This window comes from Durio zibethinus, chromosome 28, assembly GCF_047325235.1.
Source record: "Durio zibethinus cultivar Kanyao isolate XHJ-2024 chromosome 28, ASM4732523v1, whole genome shotgun sequence".
In the NCBI taxonomy this organism is placed as follows: domain Eukaryota; kingdom Viridiplantae; phylum Streptophyta; class Magnoliopsida; order Malvales; family Malvaceae; genus Durio; species Durio zibethinus.
Window position 1 is genome coordinate 7,350,307 of NC_143189.1, and position 17,717 is coordinate 7,368,023.

A 17,717-nucleotide genomic window follows, 5' to 3' on the forward strand; every position below is an offset into this window, starting at 1 on the left:
ATAAATATCCTTCTAATATATTATTTTGAATTTAGTATCCTTTTACTAACTTAATTAATGATTTAATATCATAAAAAATTTAAGGATTATACGACAAACAATTTGTCCAAAACCTGTCATTTATGCAAATAAAATTAAAAATAAAAATTTGCTTTATAGATGATTATAGAGCAACAAATAAGAAAGCTACATATCGTTTAACACTATTTTTATTTTCTTTTTTTTTAATTTTTATTAAAAAAAATAACGACAAAAACATGTTTGGTATTTGATAATGTTTTCTGTTTTCAAAAAATAAAAACAAAAATAAATTTTCAAAATTTTTAAAAGCAGGAATTTTTATGTTTCTTCTACCAATTTAGAAAATTAGGAAGAATTACACATAAAAACTCTCACTTCCAAATAAATTTTGAGAAATTCATGAATAGATAATTGGAGAAAGAATGACATATAAGGATAAATTGTAAAACAACTTAAATTTTGAGAAAAGTCCATATTTAACACAATATATAAGAATTTGCATTGCTATAATCAACTTACAAATAAATTTACTTTTTTTAAAATTAAAAATTATAAACAAAATTTTAAAAGGTTGTATCTAATCTTCATTTGAAAGATAGGCATGGTTCATTGAAAAGGATGTACCAAACCTTCATTTGAAAAATGGTGTTAAATCTACTATGATGAGTGATATGCAAAAGATAAAATTTTTTTTTGTAACATTTATATTCATTATTAATATATTTAAAATAAATTATTATTGATTTATTTTTTGTTTTTTGGATTTTTAAATTACATCATTTAATTCATTCTATTGAAACTTTGTTACTAAAAATTGAATATAGATATTGTGCTAGACATTACTTATTAATTGGAAGAAACGTAATAATAGAGACAGTGACTTAGAAACGCAATTCTAGATGTGTTCCAAAGCCAGAACAGAGGTTGACATTAGGAAAAGAGTCAAGGAGCTTGGAGAATTTAAAAGGACAGCTCTTATTGATTTGTTGAAAGTAAATCCCAAGTATAAGTCTAAAGCTTTCTTAATACCAGATCATTGTGTGATGTAATTGACAATAGCATAGTAGAGGCATTTAATGCTGCCATCATACAAGCATTATTTCTATGCTTGAAAAAATTAGGCATTATGTCATTCAAAGGATTGCACATAACAAGGCTAGATGTTCTAAATGGACAAAGGAAAGTTGTCCTAAAATATGTGAGAAAATATAAGAGAATAAAGAAAAAAAATGCTTTTGGTCATGTAAAATGGAATGTATAGACACTTAATTTTATCTGGGTAAAATTTGGTCAATTGTGAAGCTTTTAAAATTCAACCTAGTACAAATCCAATATTTCTTCTATTTTGATAAGTTTTAAAAATCAAAATTTGGACCAATTTGACTCAAATGCCCAAGTTCAAATATGGTCAAAAAAGTCAAACTTGATAAAAAATAGTTCAAATGGATGAAAATCGGGTCAACTTTCACAATTCGCAACCAAATTGGGATCAATAAGGTTTTCAATTGAAATGTGTGATTTTTAAGATATTAAAAAGTTTGATCGCACTTTGAAAAGTGTAAAATTACCTAAATGCCTATATAGATATTTTTGTAATTTGACATTTTCGAAATTAGATTTTGGTGAAAACTTTTAGATCATACTTGAATATTTTTTAATAATTTTTTATTTATTAAAAACTCAGATTACTTTTCAAGGTCAGAATTTTTTGAAAAACTCTAGATCCTGATTTGATATTATTTGATGATTTTGGAAATTTTAAAACTGTGATTGTACTTTAGAGGATGTGAAATTACCAAACTACTCCTTAAAGGTAATTTTGTAATTTGACTTTCTTGAGATCGATTTTTTGCAGAACATTTCAAAAATGTTTTTATAATATTTAATAATTTTTGATGCATTGAAAACCTTGGCAGTACCTCGAGAGGTCTGAAATTGCCAAAATACCCCTTGAGGGTAATTTCATAAGTTAAAAAGGTAATTTCGTAATTTGACCTTTTCAATGTTGGATTTTCATGAAAATTTTTGGATCTTAATTCTATATTATTTTATGATTTGTGGTGCTTTAAAATTGCAATGAACAAGGAAATAATGTTTCTAAGAAAAAGACCCAAAAACCAAAAACTTTATAATAAGTGGTAAAATGGTCTTTTCATTTGATCCTAATGACATTAAAAATCTAATCTTTGGTAGTGTTCATTCTAGATCATAAGATCACCTTGGGGAGCTTAATCTAACGATAAAAAATGGCTTATTGCAAAGAAAACAAGGGAGAAATATGGGTCATTGGATGGAATTTCAATCCAAGGGCTAAAACTCAATTGTGGAGGATATTTTTATATTCTTTTTAGGGAAGAGATAGATTGTTTTTGCAAAAAAAAGGTTGGACTGTAGTCGAAAAAAAAAAAGATAAAAAAAGAGTGAAAAAAGAAAAAAAAATTTTTTTGCTAACTTGAAGGTATAATCTCTTTAGTTTTTATCTTGCATTTTTGGCATTCTCATCACATTTTACATAATATTTTCATATTGATTTTTCCATTTTCTTTAGTTTCTTGAAAGTTTGTAGTTAATTTTTTTTTTTACTCAAAACTTGAATCAAACTTCATTCAACTAGTTTATAGCTTGGATTGAAGTTAGAAAACCAAGCAACAAAAACTTAAGACCACCATTAACACTATCTGAAGGTTCGACTAACCTACCTTTCACCATGGCTAAACCTTTTTTTGGCTTTTTTTGTTGTTTGTCTTACTTCCAAAGGTTGTTTATGAAGTTTAAATGATGAGTTTATTTGTGTTTTATGTGAATTTTGATTATATAATGATATATATTGGTGTTTGGTTCATGTTCTAGTTGTTCATGGCTTGTTTGCACTTTTTTTTTCTAGTTTACTTCATGTTTGGTCAAATTCTTCTTATGATCTATACCATTATTTGATGATTTGGTAAGTAAGAGAAGTATGATTTAGCTTGATGAATGATTGTATGATTATGGAATGGCCATGGAGGCATTCGATCAAGTCATCCCCATGCTTGGTCGAATCCTCTTTCTTCACTTTTGGCTAAATGTTGTTTGATTTATGCATAATGACTTGTGTTTTGCTATGCTTGTCAAGTTTATTATATATTTGGTTTAATTTTCAATGAAAAAAAATGTAGTTTAGTAAGTTGTTCGGTGATGTTTTGATGTTTGTTTGGTTAACTTTTAATGAAGAACAATTGTGGCACATCCTTTCAAATTTTGAAAAATTTTTTATGTTTGATAATTTTTTAACTTGTTTTCACATACACATCTTGTTTGTAATTTAGTTTTGTAAATGCATAGGTTTATAATTAGTTTGTTCTCTTGTCATGTATTTGTCATGCATGCATATTTACATTTTTATTATTGACATTGTTATGATTTGTTTATGTCATATGTATAATTCCATGAAACCCTAAATCCTAAACCCCAAACCTTAAACTCTAAAACCTAAGCTTTAAACTCTAAAATCTAAACCCTAAGCCCTAAAAACCTAAACCTTAAAAGTTACCCCAAACCTTAAATTAACCCTTGACCCCATGTATTCATTTACATTTTCATTTGTATTTTGTTGTACATACTTAAATCATCATGCATTCATATTATATCATTCATTCATTTGTTCATTTTTATTATATTCATGCACACCATGCATATGTTTTCAAAAAATTATATTTTTAAATAAGATAACATTTCAATTAAACATAGCCATCAATATCTAGCCTAACTTTAAGATGACTCTCAATGGTTATTATTTACATGAGGTGTTATCTTGGTCTTTGTGGGGCAATTAAAAACCTTTAAATTAGAAATATTTTTGAAGCTCTACCTAAATATATGAGAGTGAAAAAAATATCTTACTATTTAAAGCATTTTCACTTCAATCCAAAAATAAAATATTTTGTTTTCAAAAGATTGATTTGCTTTCAAAAAGATAAAAGAAAATTCAAGTTTTTGGAATTAGAAAGGGAATTAATTTCTAAACACTATAATAATATCATTCTTACCAAAATTCAAAGATAGCATACAATCAATTGGTATTATCTTCAGTGGACACTGTGGGGGTGCTAATCTTTCCCTATGTATAATTGATTTCCAAACCTAAAATTTGATTTCATAAACCTCAGTTTGTTCTTTTTATAAAAACTTTAAATATTTTAAATGTTTTATAATATGCCTTGAATAATCCATTTCAAGCATTTATAAAGAGATTATTAAAGGTATTTTTGCTAGAAAACACCTTGAATAATCCCTAAGAAAATATTAAATGAGGTTATTGAAGGTATTTTTGGCCAAAAATGCCTTTAATAATCTCCTCCAATTTTTAAAGGAGATTATTTAAGGTAATTTCTACCAAAAATGCCTTCGAAAATTCCCTCCCTTTTTTTGGGATAATTAAGGTGTTTTTGTGATAAAACGACTTGAATAATCCCTTGGGGTTAGTCAAGGCATTTATGACAAAAAAGGCTTTAAATAATCCCCTTTAGGCATTTATGAGGAGATTATTGAAGGTATTTTTTCTTAGAAAATGCCTTGAATAATCTCTATCAAAATATTGAATGGGATTATTGAAGGCGTTTCTAGCCAAAAATGCCTTGAATAAATCCTGGATTATTGAAGATGTATTTGGCCAAAAATGCCTTTAATAATCCCCTCCAATTTTTTTGAAGAGATTATTTGAAGCATTTTTGATAAAAATGCCTTCAATAATCCTCTTTTTTTTTTTGGATCATTCAAGCCATTTTTTTGATAAAACACCTTGAATAATCCCCTTCAAGCATTTATGAGAAGATTATTGAAGGCGTTTTTACCCAAAAAATACCTTGAATAATCCTTAACAAAATATTGAATTACATTATTGAAGGCGTTTCTGACAAAAAATGACTTGAATAAATCCTGGATTATTGAAGGTATTTTTTGCCAAAAACACCTTTAATAATCCCTTAATTTTTTGAAACTGATTATTCGAGGCGTTTTCTGCCAAAAATGCTTTTAATAATCCTTTCTCATTTTTTTTTTTTGTGATCATTCAAGGCATTTTTATAATAAAACACCTTGAATAATTTCCTTTAGGCATTTATAAGGAGATTATTGAAGGCGTTTTGGCCCAAAAAACATCTTGAATAATTTTTAACAAAATATTGAATGGGGTTATTGAAAGCATTTCTGACCATAAACACCTTTCATAATTCTTGAATTATTGAAATTATTTTTGGTCAAAAATGCCTTCAATAATCTCCTTCAAATTTTAGAGAGGCTTATTCGAGGCATTTTCTGCCAAAAATGCCTTAAATAATTTATGACTTTTTTATTGGGATTATTCAAGGCATTTTTGTCCAGAAAATGCCTTGAATATTCCCTTACAAAAAATTGAAGGCATTTTTTTGGTAAAGCACCTTTACTAATCATTTTTAAAATTCATTCCCCTATCTTGAACTTTGGAATCCCAAACTGTTATTATAGAGAATGATTAAAAGTTGTATTACAGTCAAACTAAACCTCAAAACCCATTTAGTTTACCTTTTGGTTTCTTTATGTCTCTTGTCACCGTCAATCTTCAACAACTGAACACCGTCATACTTTTTTTTTTATCGATATATCTTTATTTTATTTGTTTTTTGTATTATTTATATTCTTTGATATAGGTATTTTTTCGTTCTTTACTATATATATTTTTCATTGATTCCATCGTCACCTTAGTCGTTTAATTTTCCTTCATTGCATGTATAGTGTTTCTTTATAGTTTGGTTTAAATATTTTGGTTTGCTGAATGGTATTATGGAAATCGCGTGTATGTTTTTTACTCATCATTTATTTTGCATGGAACTTTTATTTAAGGTAAGAATCACAGTATGACTTGTATTCATAAAATATTATTGGTTTGAGGATGTTTTACGTATATTGGTGTAGTAACTGTAGTATGATTATTACGTATTGTGTGAAATTTAGAGAGACAGTTTGGTTTATTTCATATAATTATGATCAAAATTGCAAGTATTATGGAATCCGAACAACATACTTCTCATGCTACTAAACATGAAGATGACACACCTATAGTTGAAAAAAAAATGCAAGGGAACAAACTAAACAAATTCAAGTGACTGACACAAAAATTCATATTGACTTCAATCAAAATGGACAGTCTATGTTTGATAGAGCTGCCAAGTTGGCTAGTCATATTGGAGCGATCATCCGTAGTAGCATTTTTATTACATACCATAATTGAAGATGTATCCCTAATGATCTAAGGGATCATATATGGAGTCGGTTGTGGTATGTTTATTCAACTATTTCATAAAATTTGTTAAATAATTATTTAATTAAAATTCAATGTTTTCATACTAATTGTGTTAAGTTTATTATGAACTATTCGACATCCCAATTGAGTGTAAAAAGCTTATGTTGCAATCGATTGGGAAAGCATTTAGAGACTTTAAAAACAAATTGAATACCTAATATATTTTACCGTTCGTTGATCATGGTGATGTCTTGGCTGTTCCACCTTCGTCATATATAAATGTTATAAGTTATTAAGATTGGACGAATTTTGTTCAAGATTGACTATCAGAATAATTCTCGGTACACATACCCATTACAAAAAATTGTTTATAAGATTTTATGGAATATATTTGATATCTTAATATGTGATTTATGTAATTTCTTTTTTTTTTTCTAGAAAATCAAAGAACAACAAAAGAACATTTGGGCCAAATAAGTATATCACCATCATACATCAAGAAACGGTTATGCAAATGTCAAGTATGAGCTTGTAAGTATTCACACACTTATTTTATACTCATAAATGAATATTTCTGAACATTCGTTTAATAGATTCTAATTCTTATATAACGTTAATTTATTAGGAATCATTTAGCTTTGGCAGTAAAGTTTGTAAATAAAATGTGTGGAAAAAAGGACATATGCGAAAGGATGGATCATTTGTAGATGAAGCAACCAAAAAAATGGCTAAAGAGATTATATGTATAATTGTTCATTATATCACGTATGATTGGCTTTGTGCTTGTATGCATGACTCTATACTTGTATAGATTTGTTATTATGGCCCATCGTATTATTATCTTTTAGGATGATTTTGCTACTAAAATTAAATCTCATGAACTGGCAACCCACTATAACGAAGATCCCTTGTCTTTAGCATTAGGAGTGAAATAAAGACATGGTTGAGTTCGTGGGGTTGGTAGATTTGTGTTACCATCAAAGTGTTTTAGTAATCAACTCAAAACCCCTCAAATGATGAATGAACAATATGAAGCAATCATTAAACAACAATAGTAAAGACTTGATAACCAAAAGGAATGCCTGAATGATCAATAGTAACAACTCACAGCTTTAGAGGCAATGTTGGTAGCAATGTAGCCTAGCATGCCTATAGGCTAGTCGGATAGCATCACCCATCTAGGATAAGCTTCCACTGCAAGTCAGGCAAAAAACCCGACCTCTGGTACTAGCCATGAAGTATGATTTTATTTATTCATTTAATTTTTATTTGTTTATTATATTTATTGATTTGGTTTTAACATTTATATTTCATTATATATTGTAGCAAGATGTTGGGACTCAGAAGATGACCTTTGTTCAAGCTTCCATTGATGTGTTATCTAATTATGCACTTGATATTTATTTGGAGGAAACTACATTACTGTTGAGTCCGAGGATGGGTTATTTGATCATACATCAGTTTCTTACATTGCGGAGCTTGAGATTAAGGCATTTTGTATCCTAGATGAAATATCAACTACTGATATTGTTATCTGTATGAGGTTAGCTTATAAATTTAAATATACAAAGTCAATATGTATTAATCTATGTTATGGTGTGTTACTAACTAGTATTATTGATTGTTATCGTGTAGCTTCCTATATAAAGAGATCAAGGCAAAACAAATGATCTATAGATTTAGATTCATTGATCTGAATTTCATTAGTGAGCAGAGTGGCATTGTCATTTTTCGTGGTCGTCATATGGGTCAATGCTTGCAAAAATAGGTTGATTATTTTTTGATCCCATATAATGCTGCGTAAGTTATTTTCATGCAAATAATTATTTCAACCTTACAGAATCTAAAATGATGCCTAATATGAGTATATCATTCTTATTATTTTGCAGTCATCATTGATAGCTTATTGTGATTGATACCATTCCTTAATGTCATACTTATTTAATTTTGCTTAACCAACGATGAAGTCTAGCCCTGATATTCAGAATTTTATAAAAAGGTATTACATGTTATTATATTATCTTGTGTTTCTTCATAATTACTTTTATTTTTATTAAGTACTTTTTTTTGTTCAATTTAGGAGAATATCTGTAATTGATAAAAAGAAAAGATAAATCGGGTGTCACTACTGGTCAATGTAGATTATTCTTTTATGCGGAGTTTGTTTAGATAAATGTTTCTTAAACCCATTAAATTTATTTTTCAGGTACCTCATTAACCAAGATATACTGAATGTGAATATTATGTCCTTTGTTTTATGAAGGAGATGGTTTTATATCATTTTATGACTACACCATTTAAGGTTAGTATTAATTTCATACAATCGTAATATCTTTAAAAAAAAAGCTAAATTATGTTCTCATTTACTTACATTTACTTTTGATTTTTTTTATAGTGAGAGAGTAAAGGAAGCTTCACAAGAAAAGAACTTGAAGAAGTTCATAAATAGTGGGCTAAATATGTATTATCATTCGCTGCACCTTAAGGTTGGAAATTGTTGGTTGGGTGTAAATAGTTGCATTTCATTTTATATGGGATGTTTTTAACATGCAATGTTGAATGGATAATTTAAGTTTTTAGATTGGTGTGTTGGTTTAATATTATTGGTATATATTTGTTTTATATCAATTGGCAGCTTATATGAATACACATATATTGAGTATGATTATTTGAAAAAGGTATATTTATATGGCAACATTATCAATTATAAATTCAGATGTGTGATCAATTTATTGAAATACTACAATATTCATAATATAAATTACAAAATGTAATTCGTAGTAACATATATATAAAGCAAATGTTTTCAGGGCATAAACCTACATCTAACTTGCATTCATTTCCAAACATGCTTTTCAAAATGGTAATGGCTATTTCCCTATTTTTTAGTCAAGTCAAATGGCTTAAATTGAAGGCTTTTCTAGCCAAAAATGACTTGAATAATCCCCTTAAATTTTTATGAGTGGATTATTGAAGATGTTTTTGGCCAAAAATGCCTTCAATAATCCCCTCCCATTTTTTTTGGATTATTGATAGTGTTTTTTTTTTTTTGAGAAAATGCCTTGAATAATCCCATAGAAAAAATTGAATGGGGTTAGTCAAGGCGTTTATGACCAAAAATACCTTGAATAATCCCTTTTAATTTTTATAATGGGATTATTGAAGGCATTTTTAGCCAAAAAAATATCTTGAATAATCCCTTACAAAATATTAAATAGGGTTATTGAAGGTGTTTTTGACTAAAAACGTCTTTAATAATCAATGAATTATTCATTTAAAGGAGATTATTCAAGGTGTTTTCTATCAAAAATGCCTTCAATAATTCTTACTTTTTTTTTGGGAATATTCAAGGCATTTTTGCCTAAAAAACACATTGAATATTCCCTTACAAAAAATTAAAGACTTTTTTTTTGTCAAACGCCTTGTGATTATTTTTAAAATTCATTCCCTTTTCTTAAATTTTGGAGTCCCAAATTGCTAATACAGTAAATAATAAATATTATTTTATAAAAAAACTTTTACAAATAATATAGAAAAATATTTATATGAATATAAATACCACTATATATGTAGATTATTTATAATTTGACTTTCGATCTAGAATGATTTTAAAATTTTATGAAACCATATTAAAACTGAAATATTAATTGAAACCAAATTAATATAATATTTAAATTTAAAAAATTTTTAGTCTAATTTTTAATTATAAATTTATTAATTAATATAACACTTACAAATTTTATTTAAAACTTATTATCATTTAAAATTAATTAAGTTACAAATTTTATTTATTAATAATTATAGCTTTTGAAAATTTTTATTAGAGGAAAATATTATGAATTAATATTTTTTAAAATTAGGAATAAATATTTTTTTAGCTTATACTGACGGTTATTATAACCATCAGTATATAACATATTTATACTAATAGATATTTATATGCTGTCAAAAAAAGTTTACCTATAACGACGAATTTACAAATTGTTGATATAGGCACTTTGTCTATACTGACAGTAACAAAAATTCGTTAGTATAAATACTTTTTAGTTACATAATTTGACCTTTAGTATAGATAAATGTCAGTATCTAGTATACTTATATTGACGAATAGTTATATACTATCAGAAAAAGTTTATTTATACCGACGGTCATATAAAGTGATGGTAAAGGTATAGTATATTATGACGATATTAAAAATCCATTAGTAAAAATCTCTTATACTAATGCAATTTGATAGTCAGTATAATCAAGTTTCAGTATATGAAAAATTTTTTGTAGTGACTCCATTTGTTTCATGAAAAATGACTTTCAAAAAATAATTTTTGCATTTTTAAGTGTTTGTTTGGTAAAAAACTAGCTGGTCAACAAAAAATAACTTATTAGTCAATGGAAAATGAGACCATTTTTTTGAAAATTATCTTACGAATTTGAAAAAAAAAGATATTTTTCAAAAAATAAATGTTTATGAGTATAACTATTTATTAATACTTTTATGCATAATTTACTTATAAATAATATTATATTAATAAATAAATACTATTAATATAATATATTAATAAAAATATTAATAAATAATATTATAATATATTCATAAATAATATTGTATTTGAAGAAATTCATGAGAATTTTATTTACGAATTCTTAATAAACTTTTTAGAGTACAAAAGTATATATATAGCTAAAATATCAAATTTGGCAAATCCCATGATATCCTAAAGATAACAACAAATTACCTAAAATCCTTTAACAATAAATGAAAACTATCAAGTAGAAATTTAATTAATGAAACAAATCCATTTTATTTATGAAACAACCAAAATACCAAACGAACGACACCTAATCAAATCTGGTTAGGAATCGGTTTTCTATACTCTCCCTCAAGTTGGGTGGTAGATATCAATTATACCCAACTTAGACTTTAAATTCTCGAAATTGCCATTATAAAGAGCTTTGGTGAGGATGTCAACTGTCTGATGTTCTGTTGAAGTGTAGACCAATTTGACTACACCTTTTTCAATCTTCTCTTTGATGAAGTGGCTATCAATCTCTACATGTTTTGTTCAATCATGATGAATAGGGTTATTGGCAATGTTAATAGCTACTTTATTATCACAAAATAATTTCATTAAATTCTCAACTAACTTTTTTAATTCTTATGGCATTCTATTAAGCCAAATTTCTTCACAAATTTCATGAGACATAGCCCTAAATTCAGCTTTAGCACTAATTCGAGTTACCACTACTTGTTTCTTGCTCCTTTAGGAGACCAAGTTACCCACACATATGTATAATACCTTGTAGTTGATGTTTGGTCTGTCACAAAACTAGCCCAATCTACATATGAGAAAATCTTCACATCTCTATTTAGTATTTTTTTTAAGTGCAACCCTTTGCCTGGATTTCTTTTTCAAGTATTGAAGGATCCAATATATTGCCTCCATGTGTGTCTTTATAGGATTGTTCATAAATCTACTCACCATACTTACAAAAAAGCCAATGTTAGGTCTATTATGCACTAAATAAATTAATTTTCCCACAAGTCTCTGGTATCTATTTTGGTCTATAAGAGGATTTCCATTTTTGATTCCTATCTTGACATTTTGGTCCATTGGAGTATCCATTGTTTACACCCGAGCATCCCTATCTCTTTAAAAAGATCAAATACATATTTTTGTTGTGAAACAAAAATACCATTTCTTGATCAAGCTACGTTCATACCCAGAAATTATCAAAGCTATCTCAAGTCCTTTATTTCAAGCTCTTTAGTTAAAAGAGTCTTCAATCCAATTATTTCCTCTTCATAATCTCCTGTGAGGACAATATCGTTAACATAAATAATCATAATAGCAATCTTGCTATTTGGTGAATGTTTGACAAACATAGTGTGGTCAGATTGGCATTGTGAAAACTCATTTTTTTAACAGCCTTAGTCAAATGATCAAACCAGACGTAAGGAGATTGTTTGAGGCCATATAAGGATTTTTGAAGCTTACACACCTTGTCAATGTTGTCCTGATTGTCAAACCCTGGAGAAATCATCAGGTAAACCTTTTCCACTAGATCACTATTCAAAAATGTATTTTGATATCAAGTTGGTGAAGAAGCTAATCTAGGTTTTCAGCAAGCGATAGCAACACATGGATAAAATTTAGTTTTGTTACAATAGCAAACATCTTTTCATAATCAATCTTGTAAGACTAAGAGAGCCTCTTAGCCATAAGACAAGCTTTGAATCTGTTCACACTTCCATCTGTATTGTGTTTGATAGTAAAAATCCACTTACATCCCACTGGACTTTTTTTTTTATAAAGATCAATAATTTTTTATGTGCCATTCTTTTCTAGTGCTTGCATTTCTTCCAATACCATAGCCTTTCACTTTGGTTGGTCAAGCATTTCATGAATGGTATCCGGTATATGAACATTAGTTAATGATGTAACCAATACTCGATAAGTAAAAAACAACCCTTTATAAGAAACAAAGTTACTAATAGGGTGCTAAGTACATGATTTTACACATTTTCTTATAGCAATGGACTGATCAAGATCATTATGAAAATCATTAGAGATAGGTTTAGTAATTGTGTTACCTGTATGAATTTCAAAAGTCCCTAGATTTAGTTCAGAATCTTGGTTCTGTGTTAGAGATGTACAAGTCCCTATCTTTTTTTATGATTTCAGTCTCTTAAGTATACAATCATTTCCTTAGCTTTTGTCTCTTACATGGTTTCAGGAGATTTTGAAGACTCAGGATGACTAGTTGACTCAGAAAAAGAATAATAATTATTTTAAATAGGAATTTGAATTGACAGATAAGTGGATGAAGGATTAGATGATGATTCAATCTTCCAAAGTTAATATTCCCTAAAACTCTACCCCTGAATATTGGCTTTATGATAGAATAACTGATTCTCAAAAAATGTGACATCCATAAAAGTGTAAAACTCTATGGTAGTTGGTGATTAACATCTGTAGCCTTTTAGTTTGGTGAATAGTCAAGAAATATACACCTGAATGATCTGGTGTCTAGTTTATTGCATTGTTGTTGGTGTAGATAAACAAAGGTAGTACATCCAAACATTTTGATTGGTATGGAAGAAATGAGTTAGATATAAGGGTAGGTTTTGAGAAGTGTTTGACAATGGGTTTGAAATTTTAGCACTCGAGAAAGCATCCTATTGATAAGAAAGGCCGTTGTTAGGATTGCCTCTCCTTAGAAATGTTTTGGGACATGAAAGGCTAGCATAATAGATCTTACAGCTTTTATTAAATGTTTATTTTTTTGCTCAACAGCTTTATTTTGTTGAGGAGTTTCAGTACATGAGCTCTAATGAATAATTTCTCGATCTAACAAGTAAGATCCAAGAACTGAGTGATAGTATTCTCACCCATTATCTATTTCAAGCACCTGAATTTTTTATTAAAATTAAGTTTGCACCATCTTATTGAAATTTTGAAATATTGAACTAACCTTTAACTTTTCTTTCATGAAGAACAACCATATGAGGAATAGCCATGTAACTCTTGTGTGATCATCAATGAAGGTAACAAACCATTTAAAGCCTGTAATATTATTAACCCTCGATGATCCCCAAACATCATTATAGATCATAGAGAAATGATGAGTTGATTAGTATGGTTGACTTGGATAAGAATTGTGAGTGTGTTTGAAAAATTGACAAATTTCACATTGATAAAACTCAAAATCTTTATTGAATAAATCAGGGAATAATTTTTTAAGGTACAAGAAATTTAGATGTCCTAAATGATAGTGCCGTAACATAATTGTATTTTTCTTATTCTTACTAGAAGATGAAACCGAACAAGTACACTTCAATGATTGTCTCTTAGACTCTTCATCTCTAAAGACATAGGTTTAACACACATCATAGCATTGCCAATCTTTTTCCTTGAATCCAACCCCTAAAATTCACACATGTTAAAAAGAAATTTAATAACATAATTAAGATCTTGTAATTTTACTGATAGAGAGAAGGTTGCAATTTAAATTAGAGATATGAAGAACAAAGTCAAGTGTTATGTCTTTGAAATAATGATTAAACTTGTCCTAGCTACCTAGGAAAGTGACCCATCTGTTATTCAAACGGTCAGGTTTTTAGAACATAAGTTATATTTATGGAACACCGATGCATCACCAGTCATGTGGTCTAATGCGCTTGAATCAACAATTCAAGATCTTAATTTTTCACTTAGCACAAGTATAGCATTGAGAGAGTTATCTTTTTGTGCAATAAATACTATGCTTACAACTAACTTAGTGTTCTTAAGAGATTATTGAACAATTTTTTGAAAGAGTTCCAATTGCTTTTTATTGAACAGGCTTGATTTTGAAGGTGTTGGAGTTGTCTTAGTGGTAGCAGAATTTTCATAACTCTCTTAATTTCTAGTAAAATATGGTTTGTAGTCAGTAAGTTTCCTATGGATTTGCGAACAATTTTTCCTTGTGTGTCTTGCTTTTTAATAGTGGTCACACCTAAGGTCTGCTACCTTTCTTTTATCGATTTTTACCATATTGGTAGGATTTTGGTCCTTATATAGTAGAGGCTGAATTTTTTGTCTCTTATGGATTGTATGATGTCCTTAACATCACTTTCCTTTTACTCTCTTCTCGACGGACCTCAAAGAAAACTTCTCAGATGCTGGGTAATGGCTTGATGCTAAGAATTCTCCCACGAACATCATCAAGGCTCTTGTTTAGATCAAGTAAAAACTTATAAACTCGATCCTTCTCTACTATTTTACTATATTATTGGCTATCATCAGGGCACTTCCATGCTATTTCTTTAAAGATATCTAATTGCTGCTAATAATAAGTTATAGAATTAAAATATTTCATGATAGAGGAGTCTCCTTGTCATAAGTCATGCGGAGTGCTTTTGATCTCGAATATTGTAGACATATTGTCTACGTTGGAGTAGGTTTCTTTCATAGCATCCTAAATTTTCTTGGTAGTTTTGTAGTAAATGAAATTTTCACCAATCTCGTTGGTCATAGAATTGATCAACCATCTACCATGCAATTTTCCAACCTTCAGGTTCAATACTTCGGGTGATTCTTGCTGGGTGAAATAGCCATTTCCATTAAATAATCTTTCTTACCTTTTCCATAGACAAACAACATCATTGATTGAGACCACTGGATGAAGTTTTGTTCATTGAATTTATGATCAATGATAGGCAAAATAGAGGGCTCGAACACACTTGTGCTACTGGCCATGGCATAGTTAGAAAGATAAAAAGAAAAATATATATATAGGCTTTGATAGTTCATGCTGAATGCTCTGATACCATGAAAAAATTCATAAGAATTTTATTTATGAATTCTTAAGAAACTTTCTAGAGTACAAGAATATATATATATATATAGCTAAAGCATCAAATCTGACAAATCCCATAATATCCAAAAAATAATAACAAATCACTTAAAAATCCTCTAACAACAAATGAAAACTACCAAGTACGAATTTGATCAATGAATCAAATCTCTTTTATTTAATAAACAACCAAAATACTAAATGAATGACACTTAATCAAATCTGGTTAGGAATCAATTTTTTACAATATTAACAAATAATATAATATTAATAAATAATATTATAATATATTAATAAATAATATATTATTAATAAATAATATACTATTAATATAATATATTAATAAATATTATTAATAAATAATATAAAGAATAATAAATAGTTTTATTTTAAGTATTTTTATATTAACATAATATTTTAATATTAAATATTATTAAAATATAATTGTTTTTTAATATTAATAATTTTTATAATAAATAATTTCAATACATTTTAATAATAAATAATTTTTAATATTTTAATAGTTATATTAATATTATTTGAAAAAAATAGATTTTCTAGAAAACAATTAAGCAAAAAAGAAATATTTTTTATTAACTAATCCAAACAACAACAAAAAATTTTCAATTCAAAAAATATAAATATTTTTCAAAAATTATTTTCAAAAAATTATTTATTGCGAAACAAATGGAGCTTTAGTTTAAACAACTTTCAATCCCAGTAGAAGGCTTAATATAACACAATAGTTTAACTAGAGATTGAAGTGTGTTAAAAAGTTAAACTATACGCGCATTATACTAAAAACAGTAATTTTCTCCTCCATTTGTGCTTTCTAAAAACGATATGTTCATATTAAAGTGACTAACGCTGAAAGACTCTCCAATCATGACTATGGAAGTGTCCGATGAAGGTTTTACACTAATCCAGTCGCCGTCTTGGGTGTGAATCTCCAATCCATTAACCTCATTTTGATACAATAGGGTAACCATGTTCTGGTCAGAGTGAGCACGTGACCCAAGAGTTGCCTCGCTGGTTTGGGGGCCTTCATATTTCATGACCCAAAGAATATAATTGGCGGAATCCATGTGCTCATCCATGTATTTCTCCACACCAAAACTCTCCAAAATCATGATTCTAATTGTCTTCTCTAATCCTGACGCTAGCTCTGAGAAAGATAGCAGACTTTTGCTGCCAAAGGCAGAGCTGTTAATTATATATACTATATTCATAAAAACTAAGTATTTTAAATGGAATGAGTGCATACTTTTGCTGTCAAAAGAAAGGGTGAAAATTAGCAAGTTTTCCCAATAGTCAGTTGATATAGTATTTTATTTTTAATTTTAGTGATTAAAATTTAATTTTTGACAATTTTAAATATAAAAATAAAAAATTTCAGTGATTAAAATTCAATTTCTAGTAATCTAAAACAAGAAAATTGGGAAGTTGTCTTCCAAAAATAACATTTTGTTAAAAGAATTTTAATCAGGAAGTAAAATGAAAGAGTTATTCTTCTGGACCTGAATCGTGTGTTTCCTTCAGGCCACAAGATGCTAGTCAGGCGTTGTTCAAAGTTTTCAGCAATGTTTGCATCATCAATGATCATGCTTTCATACAGTGGTATCGTAGACCCATAATAGCCAATAAACAGATTCTTGAAAACAATGCGCTTTTTAGTTTGTAAAGGCAGGTCAAATAGCTCTTCCAGGTCTCCAAATACTGCCTTCCGAACGTCCAGGACTTTGTCGAACAAAGCCTCGAAACACCTGTGCTCCTGGAGTGCTCTCCGGACTTGGGCTTTCACCAAATTCCACTCAGGGATGCCTGGCTTCAGGTCTTTTTTTTTTTTTTTTGAGAAATCTATCACCGGAAAGCCTAACTGCAGTTTCCGAGCTCATCTCTGTTTTCTTCCTAATGTAAACAATAACGGAACAGTTCGATCTTTGGGGTGTTTCATTAATGTGACAATTTCAATTCATATCTTAAATTTATGAGAATTTGTTGTATTATGTTTATAAAGACTTGAATTTACACTTGGATGACGCTTTTTTTATTTTATAAACAAATCTATGAGATCTATTAAGAATCAAACTGACATTGCGATTTCTAT

The 17,717-nt window shown here is 28.3% G+C and overlaps 1 pseudogene; it reads right to left on the minus strand.

Annotated features, from left to right (window-relative positions):
* Positions 1-16,330: 16,330 nt before the first annotated feature.
* On the minus strand, positions 16,331-17,501 carry LOC111278055 (putative 2-oxoglutarate-dependent dioxygenase AOP1 pseudogene; annotated as a pseudogene).
* Positions 17,502-17,717: the final 216 nt, after the last annotated feature.